General features: G+C 44.5%; 1 protein-coding gene across 4 annotated transcripts in view; it reads right to left on the reverse strand.

Annotated features, from left to right (window-relative positions):
* The window catches only part of CCSER2 (coiled-coil serine rich protein 2), a 151,364-nt gene that overhangs the window by 110,545 nt on the left and 24,646 nt on the right, over positions 1-16,173 (reverse strand). For all 4 annotated transcript variants that reach the window (XM_040563636.1, XM_040563643.1, XM_040563633.1 and 1 more), the window contains one exon: positions 12,451-12,536. The gene's annotated coding sequence lies outside the window, so the exon portion shown is untranslated. Of the gene's footprint in view, positions 1-12,450; positions 12,537-16,173 lie in introns of those variants that run through there.

Raw genomic sequence — 16,173 nt, forward strand, 5'->3', positions numbered from 1 at the left:
CCAGAAGCGCAGCTTTTTATCTTCAACTTTGAGCCCAGCCTGATAAACAAGCTGACAGCAAAAAGCTTTCCTCGGTATTAACCTTTCCTTTAGTACCCTCTGCTGGCCAAAACAAGCACAGACAGGAAAGTCAAAAACCCGACCTCCCGGAATAGAAAAAAGATGCTGAAAAGCCATCCCGACTTTCAGCAGGGATGACCTAATTTGTCACCGGGGAGAAAGCTAACAAGCACACTCAGCCCGAGCTAGGAAAATCAATACAAGGCAATGCATCTCTCAGAGCCTAAGCAGGTTTTCACAGTGCAGGAAGTGACACAAACTCTCCCAGATGCATCATCAGCCGTATTTGCTTTCCTAGCATCAGCTTTCATCAAAAATAAAATTAGTGCTTAGTCACCTGGAAAGACCGGTGAAAGCCTTCGGTGCTTGTCTGCTCCTTCCTCCTCCTGCCCGAGGAGGAAGGCACCCGCATGGCACCATAACCCAACCTGGGGCACAGTCCTGCTCTGGGGGCACGCTGCTGGGAGGGGACGGCACCCTGGCCACCTCCGGGGTCGGGACACCCCTGCCTGGCACATGGGAGACCTGGCAGGCTGCATCTGCTCCAGGTTTTGCAGCAGGGAACAGGAAGAGTGGCCCCCATGCATGGCTGAGCAGACCTAATAGTTATCTCTATGCTCTAGTCCAGCACCACAAAACCATGATTAAGGTAAACGCTGAGCAATTGTTCTCAGCCTGTGCTCTGCTCCAGGTTGGCTGCTTCTTTCTAAGCCCAAAAAAATGCTTTTATGCAGTTCCTTTTAACCAGTATCCTCACCTTCAGCTCTCCCTACAAACTGCTAGGAGGACCACTTTGAGTCACGAGGGAGTCACCAACCAAACAGGGCAGCACAGTTATCAGCTCAGCTCCTGATCCAAGGCTCCAGTTCTCCTCTCCTGCCATTATCATGCCCAGCTCAAAGGGGCAAACGTAAAGACAATGCTGTCCTCTTGCATTCTTTCCTATTTCCTTTTCCTAAAAGCTCTACAGGCTCACAAAAAGCAGCAAGGCCATGGGACCCTTGTGTCAAGTAAGGAAAGCCAAGCAAAAATCCCAAATGCAGGTGTGCTCACAGGCTGTCCCCAGGTTAGGATGGGGCATACAAGCCAGACACTCACCATTGTATAATGACAGCTTTCTACTATCAAAAAGCTCTGCCTATGCAGGTGTTATTACATGCAATCCATTTTTCTGTACATCTTCTAGAGAAGGAAAATCAAAACGCTTCACCAGGAATTCCCATCAGCACAGAAGCAGAGGCAGGAAGCAGGGGAAGAGGCAAGCATTACAGGAAGATTTAACACAGAAGTGACCAGCTTTTATACTCCACCATGACCGCATTAGGGAAGCGCATTGCTGCCAAATTGTACACCACAGTTTAAACCACTGCCTGACAGGGTTAAACCATGTCCTCAGAGCTAAAACCCCAAAGATGTGGCTTTGATTACCTACCTAGTCTTTGAGCTGTGCTGTAAACAGGTCATAGGAGCAGCGTTTTGCAACAGTCATGACCTCAGTGATTGCTGAAGCCCAAAGCAACCATGGAGCCAGCTGGGCTCTGAGGCAGTGTCTTGAGAAGGAGATGCCTTTGCTGGGACCAGCAGGTACCTGGGAGCTGCTCTGCCAGCCAGGAAGAAGCTCCCGCAGGCAGCAAGGTGAAGGCCTTGTCACAGCCTCGGAGATTTATTCTTTTACCCTTTATCCCCAGACTCTGGAAAGCTCCTGACCACCACAGGCAGCTAAGTGTTGCCTCCCAGATCTAACGTGATCCTTCACAGAAGGATTCTGGTTTTCCCTCTCGCTGTGTCTACACCAGAATTTGGCCAATAAGGGGTTCTCACAGGGAGGCTGCACTCATCCTTCTCTGGGCCACCTAATCTCCACCTAACAGCAACCCAGCGACTTGAACAGCCCAGGCCACTTGCCAGCTCCAGGTTACATCTGTGCTCTATTCCAGGGTGTTCAGACAAGAAACCAGATTATAATGGAGCAAAAACAGGAGAGGTAGGAAGAAATTTTTCTATTGTTCATCTGCTTAAAAATCCTGTTTCAGTAACAGGCTTATTGTGAGAGCTTCTGGAGTCCATTTCCAGTTTATTCAGTCCCAGCTTTCCTAATGCATCTCCCAGGTCGTTGAGGCCTGGCCATCGCCCCAGGTAAGGGCGCAACCTCTGCCACACGCTCAGTCCTGCATATTCTGGTCACCTGACATTTCTTAACCTGTCACGCAAACTTTGCTGGGCAATGCAGTGACATTCACACCTTTTCCCAAGTCATTAGTTAATTAGTTAACTCATAAGTACTCTTACATGGTTTTAAATGATTCTTCCTGTTAGCACGATATAGCATTTATCAAGTCTGTATTTAATTTGCTGTTAGGAAGCACTGAAATCTGAGTACTCCAAGGAGTTCCTCTCCATCTCATTTAACATCAAAAATGCTGGTCCTAGCTTATTGTGTAATTTTATCTGGGTCTTAGCATAAAAAACTTGAAGTACATCCTAGTTAACCCAGCTTTGTGCTGAAACTTAACTAAAATTTTCTCATCACTTTGTCTTTTAACATGTATGTAAACCGAGACATTGCTTTAATCTATATCTTAGTGCCTTTATAAACTCTTAATAGTGGTGTTGGCAAAAGATTTTTTTCAAGATCACAACCTAAGTACACACATATCCACTGCTCTGCTAGTATACATGAAATCCAGCAAGTTAGAGGAACATTATTTCTTTTGAAGAAGTCATTATTCAACCAAGTTTATAGAAGGACTTAAATTAATACAACTGCAGCCAAAATGCATGATGGTTGAAGTAAGATTTGAACAACTCAATCTTTTCATCACTCTTGATTTCTCATTTTTAAAGATACATAGAATATATCTAAACTTCAAGCATTGCAGAAAAGCTTTAGGTTTATTTCTTCCTTCCCTTTTGGGGATATTGCAGCAGAGTCCACATCTCAGCTCATAACAGAAACCACAAACGTGGCCAACAAGAGCTGCGAAAACTTTATTACCTATGCCTTCCGCTGGCATAGCCTGCTGAAACTTTTTTCCCCAGTAAATCTTAATATGAGAATCCCCTCCAGTTAAATAACAACACATCATTTCTTTAAACTGGGCAGGCACAAAGTTTTGCTTCCTTTTGCAGATGTGCTTCTTTGTTTCCACTCTAAAATGCACTGCATCTCATTTCCATGTGCATTACCAGAGGCACATGGGATGAGACGGTACCTCCTGGAGGACTCCCCATCCTTTTCCAAGTACAGCTGAAGTCTGAAACAAAGAGCTGGTGTGCTGAGTGCTCAGCAGGCAGCAGCACCTCCTACAGCTCCACGTTTAACTAAATATACAACATCAGGGACTCTTCAGCTACACGTTTCATACCTCCAAGAGGCACTTGCACAGCCACCCAGTTAGGTGCACAACGCTGGTGAGCCAGACTTCAGCTACCCATCTTCCTGCCAACACTTGTAATACCAACCTGAAGTTTACATATTGGATTCCCATCTCACTGAGTTGATTTGTACAGTGGCTTTGGGATAATGCAAGCTATATTATCAGATACGGAGAACAAGCTGAGTGGCTTGTTAGGGTGGTGACACGCAGGTGCCTCACAAAAGAGCCCACAGAAACAACTCTGGCCAGCACTAGTATGGACAACAGCACTGGCAGACATTTGATACAACCTAGTTTAGGCTCAGTTCCTATTACTGCTGCTTTATATGAAAACTAAACAGACGCTAGCCGTGTTCATTTACAAGCAAGTCACAAATTACTAGCTATCATACACTAAATAAGAGGGGTATTTACAAATTACTGCTCTAGAAACTTGCCTGTTTCCGTGGGTATTTGTATGCTCCTCACCTCCCTGAAATGCTCAGATGCTATAAACACGAACGACTTGCCTCTCCTACTCCTGAGAGACACAAAGCGTTTCTGGTGAATAGCTGCACTGAGATCAGATTTCCCAAAGATCAGAGGGATAGTGGAGAGCCAAAATATTTTTCATGTCGTAGTTCAGCCTCAACTAGGAGGCTTTTCAGCCTACACCAGAGAGAGCAAACTGAAAGACTACACCTTGAGAACTATTCCAATCAAATAAGGCAGCAAAATTGCATGTCTAGCACAGATAACCTCCTTTTTGGCCCCACTGAGCTAAATTCAGGAACTTTAAGACCAACTTTTCTGACACCAGAAGAGCCAATATTAGCAGTACATAGATTTGGACAAGAATATAATCTATTTTAGTCACAAAATCCAGCCTAGAACTGAGGTCCCTTGAACTCTAATCTCTTCCACATATTTCTACAGATAAAAAACAGGACCAATGTTTTCTAGCATTTATTTGAACCTAAGCAGGTGAGAAACAGAAAAGGAGAGCAGAGGAAGGAGTTGGAAAAGAATCAAGGAAACGTGAAAAAGAAATACCAATTGAGAAGAAAAGTACAAATGGCACAATACCATGCTTTTTCTTCTTCCATCTGTTTCTCCTTCATCACTTAGTTCCCTTCCAAACCCCATTTCTATTACTCTCTGCTTCATTCCTGGCACTGGCAGGCCTAAGCATTCCTAAATCAAAAGTCAGGCCCTCGCAATTACTTGACTGACTTATAGATCACAGAAATCTTGGAAGCAGCACCCTTGCAGTGTGCCTGCAGGGTTCATTTCTTCACAAAGAGCATGTGCCCATAAGGAGCTTTGAGTAACAGCTCACACACCAAATATTTCTACAGAAAAGAAAGCTTCTTCCTCGCTGGCCTCAGTCTGGTCTCTCACTAAGGAGAGCCATCTAAAGCAGTGTGCTGCAGTTCTGCATTTAAACTCAGTCCGTAAAAGGACCGCATGCTTACCTATACAAAGCCCTTTACTCTGCTTTCTGATTTTTAAGTTATTAGAATTTGCTTAGATAATGTTTCTCTGCAACCATATGGACTTTTTGCTTTTTACACAGAAGCTGTAGAAAAAAACTCATGAGAATTAAAGCAAGCCAGAGTTAGCAACACTCTGGCTTTCTTTCAGAAGAAAGCTTTCTTTAATTGATATTTAGCTCTGAGGCATGTTGCAAACACTTCGGGCACTGCAGTGTTCCCACAATTCTTCAAAGAGAGCTCATCTGGTATTTGCAATCCACTTTCCATTTCTGAGCCCTGCGACACAGATGGGAACACGAAGGTTAACCTGGATGAGTGGATCAACTGTTTGGTGGATGGCTCAGAAACCCAGTACGGGGATTTGACATGTAAGCAGCAAATCCCTAAAACATTCTGTTAGCATGGGAATCAAATAAATAACCCCTGCTGGGACCCCTAGGTCAACCGAGCACACAGTTTCAGGCCACAGGGTACATTTCTTATACATATATTTGATAATCTCATAACTGGAAGGCTATAAAATTGTCTGGTTGGTGATAAGCTACGCTTAAAACACATGGCAGCCCAAAGACTCCAGAAGCCAGCCATCCTAAGTGCCAGCAACACAAAGCAAAGAAAAACCACATGGAACAAAAGTTACTTAGCAGCCATGAAACAAGCAGGTTATTAGATTTACAAAGGAGACCTGTAATTACCTACAGCAGTTGTGGGAACCGCTACCAGTTATATCTCCAAAAGAGATTTGACTTCACGAGGCATCACTGGAAGGCTCTAATCAATCCTGAATCTGTTTTGCAAGTCAGTTCAAAGAAAAATTTAAGTGTGGAAAAAAATACTGTGTCTTTTCCATGGAAAGAAGAGACTATTCTTTATTTCTACCAGCTTCACATTTCCAGCAGATTATCTTTTAAAAAAGCTTTTAAAATACAGCTGCAATCATCAGGCTTGAGAGGTATTACAGAACAGGGAACCATGCAAAGGGATTAACTCCTAACATCATCCAGCTGAACAGCATGAGCTCATCTGGGTTTAACCTTCTGAATCCACTCCATTTGTAGGACCCAAGCAAAACCAATAAATCACTGCTAACAATCAGGCAATTTTTATTTTAAACAGTAAGGATAAATGACTTCCCTTGCATCTCCATTAAGGAACCAAATTTTTTCCTGGAGAGGGCATATTTATCCATTCATTGCTGCTACGTTCCCATTAGTGCCAGGCAAATAATTCATAAGGGATCATCTGACGCAGCACATCCCTTTGAGCACAGATCAGCCATGAACAGACAATTTTTTCAATTCATTTATTAGCACAGAGCAAGGACCACAGGGCTGGTGGGGCTGTTTGCAGGTGGAGTGCAATTGCCAGCTAGCACAGGGAGCTTGGGGACAGCATTGCACAGACCACAGTCTTGTGCAGTTCCTTGTCTGGCCCAAAGGAGAGCCCTTCCATGAACTGGTCACAGTGTAAAGTGCAGAAGAAAGCCCATCTCCCACTTGTAGTTGGGCTTTTTTATTCATAAACATATCGGAGGAGCTGAAACTGCCCTGGAGACTGGCTCTGGGTAGGACTGGTGAGAGCAGATAGATGGGAACAGCCCTTGGGTTGCAGCGTGCTCCAGGAGCAAGTGAGAGGTCCCTGCAGGGATCAGTCTGTGTGGATATATTGCCAAAGAGATGGTGGAGTAGGAGGTGAAAGGCAATTGCAGTAGCTCAGGGCACAAGTTTCTTCAGTGAATCTCTAACAAGAAAGATTGAGGGATTCGAGAAGGTCCGAGCTACTCCCCCTCTACCCTTCCTGCAACAAAAACACTAAAGTGAAATAAGAAATCCAGGCAGCAGGGCTTGGGAAAGCTTTGTGTTTGATAGAGACACAGGACATGACCACTGGGACATCCAGGAAAGCTCTTTGCTCTTCTCCTGTGAAGACTGAAAAACCTCTGCCTGTTACCTGTGTCCGCAGTCAGTCTTCATCGCCCACACAGAGTTACACACCAGTTTCAGAAGCGAGGCTGGGGTCTCCAGTGAAGCAGTGAGCACCAGTTCTCCTCTGGGCAGTCTCTGGGTGCCCACTCCCTGAGGGAGCAGCACAGCCACCCTGGAGGGCACAGGGGGATACAAAGTGCTCTCTTGCCCATCCTACAGGAGTAGGCTGGCCTACCCTGCCAGGAGTGTGGGCAGCCCAGCAACACCTCCCCTTCCTCCCAGGTCCATCAGGGTTCGAAGGATGCTGCACAGTTGTTTTTTGGCACACTTATCTAAAGAACACCTGAGTTCTTCTTTCTGTCCTGAGTTGCATACTTGTTTTGGGACCTTTCATGTTCCCTGCCTGCACTTGGCTTTGAATCATGACTCCCTCAGAAACCAGAGCTGTGTGTGCAGCTCCAGCCTGAGCCATCCAGGACAAACCCTGTCCAAATGACAATTCAAGCTAATTAATCATTTACACTGTGTGACTTACAGCATAATGCAATTAAGAAGAAACAGGACTCAAAGCTGGATGCACATCAGGGCACAGTAAATAAAGCATTTCCAGCTGCAGGACCGTGCTCCCATCTCCCTGCACCCAGTGGCAGACCCAGCACACCAGAACAGGTGCTGCAGACTGCACCTCCTCTACAGCTCTCCTCACCACAGGCTTTGTGGGAGCTTCTTTCCAACATTCATCCTTTAATTATAAGCCACAGTAGATATAATTATGTAATTTTTACTGATTAAGCCAATTTGATTGTTTGGGATGATTCAAATAAGCCATGTGATGTTAGTTCTCATGAGGGATGAATACGCAAACACTTGATATGAATATCCATCCTGTGGCATCTGAATTGCAAATATTCATGTGTGGTGATAACATTTGCTTGTTTAAAATTGTTTTCTAGAAAAAGTTGCAAATTTATAGGAGAAATCGTGTAGCTGTCTGAACAAGCCTGAAAGGAAAGAAGGAAGAGAAATGAACTCAGGAGTCTAATCCCTATTCAAAGGTGCTATTATACTCAAAGCTGATATTTGGCACTACTTTCATCCTTTCCATCAAATAACACTGAATAGCTCCATGCAGAAACATTATCCCACTTTAAGAAAATTTTAAAGGCAACAAGCAAAAGGGGCATCTGCCTTCACTTAAGAGCCAGGATTCTGACCCTTCTCTCCCAATTACAGAGTACACACCCAAAATAAGAAGCATACAGCCAACACAGGCAATTTAAAAATAAGATTCAAAAAGCAAAAACAGATAGAGGCTTGTTGAGCACTTCTCAAGTAATTCAAATTCACTTGCAGGATCCCTACTTGCTGTGTTTGTGCAGTCCCTGCAAAATTACTTTCAGCTGAGGTAATTTGACAAGTTGAATATCAACTTTAACTCCTACTTTGCTTTTGATCACGGCACTGCATCTGCTGTATGGGGCTTCACCTTACCTTCAGTTTTTGCTGTTGATCCCACTGGAAATCATGTGTATCTGAGAGCAGAGGCTGGCTCCTGGCCTTTTGGGAAAAAACAGCCTGCCAAGGCCATTGCCCTGCCTGCATCCCTTTTGCCAGCTGTCCATGTCCCTTGCTGCCCTGACAGGAAACACTAACATACAGAGGCCAAGCAGGAGGCTCCAGGTTAGTTCTCCCTCACTGCACGTGCCAAGCTTGAGGTGGCTGGTTGGCTGCCAATGCAAAGGATGCTGCAGAGTTATAAGATTAGCTTTACCAGCCCCAGCTGCCTCTCCCTGCTGCAGCAGGTGGTTGGACAAACACCAGGACCAGCACCAAGGAGGTGCCAGAAGACCAAAGAACACAACCTCACTGAGTACAAGAACCCAAATTGGATGCAACAGGCTTCCCACCCAGATAGGGCATGGGGATCTCTATAAGAATTTAGCTCTCGACCCTAAAGATTATCCCAGGGGCCCTTTAGCACTTCTGCTAATGTCAGAAAGCAGCAAGGACTGGTTGTTCCCTAATGGGCAGGGAAACAGACACAGCAACAGAGCCAGCAGGGCAGGGGGCTCACCAGCCAGGCCCCCTCCCACAGTACCTGAGCAAAGCAGGCCAGATCAAGCAAGCTCATGGTGATGGGTCAGGTCCTAAGCCAAGCCAGGAAGTCAGCCCACATGGCTAGAGCACCACAGTACCACCAGGCACAAGCAGAGGCAACCTGGGGACCAGCACCATACAACACAGCTCTACCTAAGAGTGAAAGCCCAGGGCTGAACTTAAATAGAGCTCCTGAGCCCACAGGCAGGGGCTGCAGGTGGAGCCCCCAGGTGGGGCTGGGCAAGGCTGTTAAGAACTACTAGTGCCCTTTGGACCCTGACAGCTAGTGTCGTGATAGCACCCAAGAGAATATGGCACGTCAAGCCCTCCTGTACCACGCTAGGCTATGGCATTTGTACTAGGCTTCAGTGAGAGCATTCTGGTGAGAACAACCTAGCAGCCCACTGACGGGTTTCATTAAAGAGAAATTCACCATCAAGAGGCAAGTCAAAGAATTGTCCTGGTATCCCGTGGGCGCAGTGCAGGCTGAGCCACGGAAAGTGCTCTGGGCTCATTACGGTGCATGGTCTAACAGTGCCAGATCCACTGAGGCCACGGGTGTGCTAGGGGTTGCCAGAACCTGCTCTAGAAACTTCCAGTATATACTCTGAAAGGAAGGAAAACAACTCTGGCTCTATTTCATGGCCCAAAGAGTAAGAACAACTGACAGGAGACCTGTCAGCAACACAATCTCTGGTACAGTAGCACAAGGGTAAAACTGGTGCTCCTTAACCCAGCAAGCAGTGCTGATGTTACCTCAGTGGGACAACCTTAGAATTCTTCTTTGTCCACTACCTCACGTCTGTTCTTTGATTTTTATTTCTGCTTAAATAAAAAACGGATTTATACTGGCTTTCCTCATGATTGCAGTTGGTGGGGTCTGACCCAACCACAATTGTAAATATGTAAGTTGTCCAGCAGCTTGAGCTCATCGCAGCTGTTCATTGCTGCAGAGACCCTGCCCAAGGAGTAGCTTCTTTACAAAAGGTGGCAGTCTTGCTGTCCAGCAGAACGACAAGTGAACTCTCCAGATACCTTGTGTGTCTTTGTATAATATAGGCTGTGTTGACTTGAGCTCATTTGAAAATCTCAGAACAGCAGTGATAGAGAGATAATATCAAAACATGCCAAGCTGTCTCAGACACTGCCTTGTCCTTATCTCCTGGTGCAGTGTTATTGTTTTCTACAGTAAAAATTAAGTGAATGTTGATGAAAATTATTGATTGGCAGCACTGCAGATGGATATCCTGTGTTCATCCACAGAGCAGCCCCAGCAAATGAAGATGTGACAAATGTACTGCCAATAGATGCTGCAAGACAGTGACAACTCTTTTCCCATGCTGCCAGGAAGAAACTGCTCTGTATAGCAGTTTCATTTCCACACAGAGTATAAGCAGTACAGTTGCTTAGGTTTTAGTCACTCAATGCAGTAAGACTGCATAGCCTCAGTATTTAAAAAGCACTTTCAAAACTATTTTAAATATATTTATACAAGATCATCCTTTCAGATCTCTCAGGATAAGATTTTCATCCAGTTTGCATGACCTCCTTGTGCCCTTTTCCATCCCTGGCGTGGCAGAAGGTTGTACACAGCCTCTCACTGTGCTGGTGAGACATTTGTATACTCTCCCCATCAGAAGTACCAAAACCTGATTATATGAGAGGTACATTGGGGGAGGAGAAGATAGACAGAGGGAGAGAGATCTTTCATCTGGAGAAGAAGACTTACACTATTTCACAGAGGGAAGTCATAACTCTCAGTCATATTAGTAGATCCCAAAGTTACCCGGAGTTGAAAGGCTCTATTTTCCATTACCAGACATCAGGAAAGTGAGATGCCCTGTAATTTAACCCCTCACACATTTTGTATCCTACTTGAATAGTCTGGATGTTTTGAAAAGTGCTATTAACTCTTCAGAGTGATGCTAAACTACCAGTATTTTGCAGTTTCAATTACTCATTGATTTTTTAATAATATTGTAATTCACCTTGTAGATCAATGCTTCCACTTGTACCTTTATATTCCATTTATACCTTTATCAAATTGCATTCTTCTAGAGAAATTATTTTGTCATAGTTCTTCACAGTATTATAAAAAAATAAATGTAGTGGTGTTAAAGAAAGGATCAGCCATTATTATCAGCTGTTCTTACCCAGGACAAGTACCCATTTGACTGTCTGCATTTCTGTCTATTACCAAAACTGCCCAGAGGCAGTTTGTCCTGAACTAAATGATGACCTTTCAGCCACTCACTGGGAGCTCTACAAGTCCCAGGAAACAATCAACCATTTCTCTCCTGCTCACTTCAGAATGAGAGAGAAAAAAATGTTGGGAACCTACAGCCTGAATTTAAGACTTTGTGGTGCAACGTGCACTCAGGCATGCCCAAAATGAAGATCTTACTTGTGATCAGATCAGATTGCTCATCTGAGGTCAGCAAAAAAGACCTAAGAGCTGAGGACCTGTTTGGAAACACAGTAGAGAAATTCAGGATGTCAGTGGAGGTCAGGGAACTGAGGAAATCTCTCTTTTTTGGCATCATCTGACTTCTGAATGGTGGCAATGTGGTTTAGCAGTGAACAAATATGGAGAATAAATGCAAAAACCTAAATGGACACTCCACAACAAGCTGACAAGCTGTGCAGTACAAATCTGTCAACCAGCCCACCTCAGATAATAATGCATCTCAGATAACATTGAAAAGTGTTCTGAGACAAACCACAGGTAGCCGTAGATTAACAGATTATCATTCACTTCAGAGTGCATTCATATACTTGTAAATGTCAGTCTTAAGGAAACAGTCTTTCCTTCTGTTTAATCCGCTGTCTTCTGAAAATGAGATCAGTGACTCAACTTCTCCCAGCTGACTCCCCACAAAAGTGCACATTCACAGCACATTGGGTCCCAGTTAGATCCTCACCCCACCCTGCCCCATTTAGCAATGCAGAAAGGACAAGAGGGTCATGATCTGCAAACAGAACAGTTGATTTAAATGTAGGAGGAGCTGCGTGCTCACATAGTTGAATTCTCAAAACTAATGCATGAGGGAGACAGGCAACCTATGCTCTCATTTATGTCCGCTCGGTGAAACAAGTGGCGTCACTAAGTGTGCAAGCTTTCATTCCTGTCTAAAGAGAGGAATTTTTTACCCTCAGTGGAGAGGAGAGCGTGCTTCCCAAAGGCTCCAGGACTGGAGACACAAGAATGAAGAATTCCTCCCTGAACTGCTTAGTGCAGTTGCATATGTTGAATACTATGTACTTATGTTGCATACCATGTATTTCTTCAGGACTGCTTGGATAGAGCTGGTATCTCCATTTAAATTGGAAGTATTGTTATTTCATTCTATTACATTTATTCTTGTTTCTAATTATGATAATGTATCTATCATGCCTAGCATGGCTCCTTTCCAGCGTTATAAATTCACCTGTTCTTCAGTTTGCAAGAGCATTGGGTAGGTGGGACACATAATATAAATTAAATTCCCATTAATAAGGGTTTCCTCTTTTTTATACCTGTGACAGAGAGGCACATGAGTCACTCTGTTGGATATTTTGGCCTTTGGTTCATGGGAGCTCTGCAAGGAGGGCATCTCTTCTTCCTAAAATACAAAGACACAGATGGTAAAGCAAGAAGGTAGGCTCAAATCTTTTGAATGACAGGCTGGAGGAGCAGGTACCAAATTTGCCTCTCCAGTGTACCCAGAGCCACCACAGCTTGGGCCTTCTCCTCAGAAAGACTTCTCCTCACTTCAGGTCAGAGGGCTACATCTGAGGCTTGTAAATCAACTGGTGAAGTCTTCATCATTGCCTGTCTGTCTCAAAGTCCTACCAGGTGCTGAAGTAAAGGACTACCAGGGTTAAGGCTGAGGTTGAAGATATCACCTCCTGCAAAAAGTAGTATTAAAACATGCTGTCTCAGGACTCTCAAGGTCACAGATAGTGTCCTAATCTGTGCTGCAGAAACTCTATATACATTACAATGCAATTAAGAAGCCGATATACCATCTCTCACAGGTGCCTGCTGTCTATTACTGATGGACAGAAATAGAGGCAATGTCACTATGCAGCAGTCATCACTCAATTTAAGATGTGCTTGATAGCAAAATTTTCAGGGCAGCACATCCTATCAAACTGCAGCCTAACTTCTTTGCATATGCTTCAGAAATTGGTATTTCAACATAGGGAAAAGATAAGCATTTTCAGCCATGCTATGAATATCATAAGTTATGCTTTTATGTTTCTGTGGAATTATTACTATTATTTCCAGATGGTTATTTCACTGTTTTTCATTTCTGGCACCTATAACAGTTTGTATTTTTGCCAGGGTTTACAAGGATTTCTCAAACTTTCTTTAATCTTCCGACACAGGGTTTAGTGAGAAGGCAGAAGTATTGTATTGCCCACTGAACAGAAGGGGCGGACCAAAGACACACACCTGCCCAGAATGATAGTCTGAGTTAACAGTGGAGATAACAATAGAAATAGGGAGAAAACTGGAAACCCCACTATGGTGCTAAATGTTCTTCACAAGGAACTGTCATCTTCACAGATTTTGTTGCAGGGAATTGTGGGCAGGACTGCCCGAGGCTATGTTTTCGTGTGTGTGTGTGTGTGTGTGTGTGTGTCTGTGTGTCTGTGTGTCTGTGTCTGTGTGTGTCTGTGTCTGTGTGTACAGGGCCCACCCAAAGCACACTCAACTCAATGCAGTCTCCCAGTGATGGGTATGAACTGAAATGAATGGGGGTGGGAACACATAGAAAGAACGGGAAAGTGGAAGAACAAGGTAAGTCTCAAAGGGAATGCAACCAACATAGTATCAGATGTCTTCTGTTTTGACCAGCTAATGGTATGCTATCCCAGTTTTCATACCCAGTTGCCCATGGAAGCAAAAGCCAGGGGAGGCCATCAAGGTGAAAGCAGGCTTTTTCTCCTCTAAATAAGTAAAAGAAAACAGCAACAAAAGCCAAACAGATTTTTATTAGACAAAGGTCTGTAAGAGGACCTTAAAAGCATGCACAGCTTGAAGCCTTTGTATCTGAGTATTTAAAAAATGATATGTATTGCTGTTTGTGTAATAAAATGAGGGCACTTCCCTCACTAGCGCTTGGTCTGCATCAGCAAAAAGAACCTGACAACAGCTGAGGTCTGGATCTGCAGCAGCTCGGCCAATGTTGGTGACTTTACACAGAAGACGTTTATCCCCTACTTTCAGAGAAGGCTCTTAGCACATCCCACAAGCCACATTTCACGTTCGACCTATCCTAGCAGGTAGCTTCTGCCACTCTTTCCTACCAGCTTCCGCTCTTTTCCCTCCCTGTTTAACAGGAAGGAATGTGGACGTGCCAGCAGAGTGCAGGCCACGAGCTGGCAGGCGTGGTCGGGGAGGGAAGCTAAGATTTCCGAGCCACTCTTTGCCGTCAAAAACCTCTTTGCAGTATGGTTTACAGTGGGGGAGCTCAGATGGCACAGGTTTTTCACCAAGTTATCACAGCAATCTCCCCTTCTGAGCATTAATATCATCTGCACCTGTGCTTTCCCTGCATAGCTTTCGGGCACTTCTGGCCAAGAAGAACAAAGCTGCTCCTCAGGGTCAAGTTCAGCCTCTGTGAAAGCGCTCAGCCTGCTCCTCCGGTGTGGGGCCACATGAAGCGACGATGCTGTGAGCAGTGTGCTTGTGATCACCCAGCGTGCAAGTCTGGCACCTCTCCACTGGCACCGCAGTATGTCCTGGGGACGTATGTCCCTCAGGCTTTCCAAATAATGAAGGTCGCTGCAGTCTCAGATCCTCCTGTGGGAGCTGCCAACGTGGAAAGGAGTTTTTTGAGGAGTGGAAAGTCTAACGGAAGTCTTTTATGTTGAAATTTAATAGGTAGATACTCCCAAAGCAGCTTGGAGAAATGGTCACACACATCTCATTTTAATAAGTGGAAAATATGTGGTCAGACTGACAGATTTGTCAGCCTCTTTTGGGCATTAAACCGCTATGTAGAAATGATGAAATCGTGTGGCATTTCTATCTCAAAGGTAAGGGGCCCAGCTCTTACTAAGCTGTGCTGTTTGTGGTATTCATTTTTTAATTGGCTTTTTTAACTGTGCAATTACAAGTGCGTTCTTAGCACCTTTCCAAGCCAGCATGGGTTCTCTGGGCCAAAGGCTCAACTTCGTAACTGCTTACCCTGCGCATAACTTCACGGGGAGAAGCCTTGTTACTTGTTCAGGAGCAGTGCTTGCAGACTGGGGCCCTCAAGCATTTTCATTGTTGTTGTGAAGGGAGGAAAAAAAGGATTCACTCCAGAAAGGTGTGACAGTCATGTTTTGAAATCAAAACAAAATAAAACAAAACAGGAGAAAAAAAAATTGGAAAAGCCATTGTTGGCTTGCTTGTAAGAGCACAATAAAGCTAACTCGATCATCTGCTCTAAAGTCTAGAGAGCTCTTGTGTGGGCTTATGAAGACCAGGAATAAAGCCAACTTGGCCCAAACAATGTCTCATTTGGTGACCACTTAGACTGCTGACTTTCCTTAGCTGGCTGTTAGATCTCACATTTTCATATGAGTGCAACGTGCGTTCCCCAGTTCAGCTTCCTTCTATGGCTGGATCAGATTCGCGTGTTGGAGTGGGAGGGTGAATTTCATTTCCTTGTGGTCTTATAGTTGAAATATGATGGTTGAGAGACACTATTCCTTTGAATGCATTTTTTCTGACAATCTGCTTTATATTTCTAAGTAGATCCTTTGGGGAAAATCTACTTTCCTTCCCTCCTTTCTCCCCCAACTTTTTTAGCTCCTCTCTCTGAGCCAAGGCTTTTTCCCTCCCTCGGATAATAAGTCAGGTGCATACCGCAGCGAAACAACATTTTAATCAATTAACAGTAATCCCTTGCTGACAGCAGTGCAATCACTCAGCTAGTATGATAAAGACACTCATCACAGGCGATTATGAGGAGATTAATTCCTTTAGGAATTGACTGTTGCTTCCCTGACAATAGCTCTGGGAGCAATTTTGTTTAGAAAGGTGTCTTCCCAGTGCAGGCACTTACCAATGTTTGCTTTCCCAGCAGTTCCTTGTCCCTTGTTCAAAGTTCCCATTCCCTGATTCTTCCCCCATGAAAAAGGGATTTATTAGCATAGATCAGAAATATAAATCTGGGTTACCGTATGTCAGACAAACAAACTCATCCCAGGAGCCAGGTGAGGGCAGAACATGTTTTTATTCTTTGGCCTACGCAGTACGAG

The sequence above is a fragment of the Cygnus olor genome, chromosome 7 (genome assembly GCF_009769625.2).
Source record: "Cygnus olor isolate bCygOlo1 chromosome 7, bCygOlo1.pri.v2, whole genome shotgun sequence".
In the NCBI taxonomy this organism is placed as follows: Eukaryota; Metazoa; Chordata; class Aves; order Anseriformes; family Anatidae; genus Cygnus; species Cygnus olor.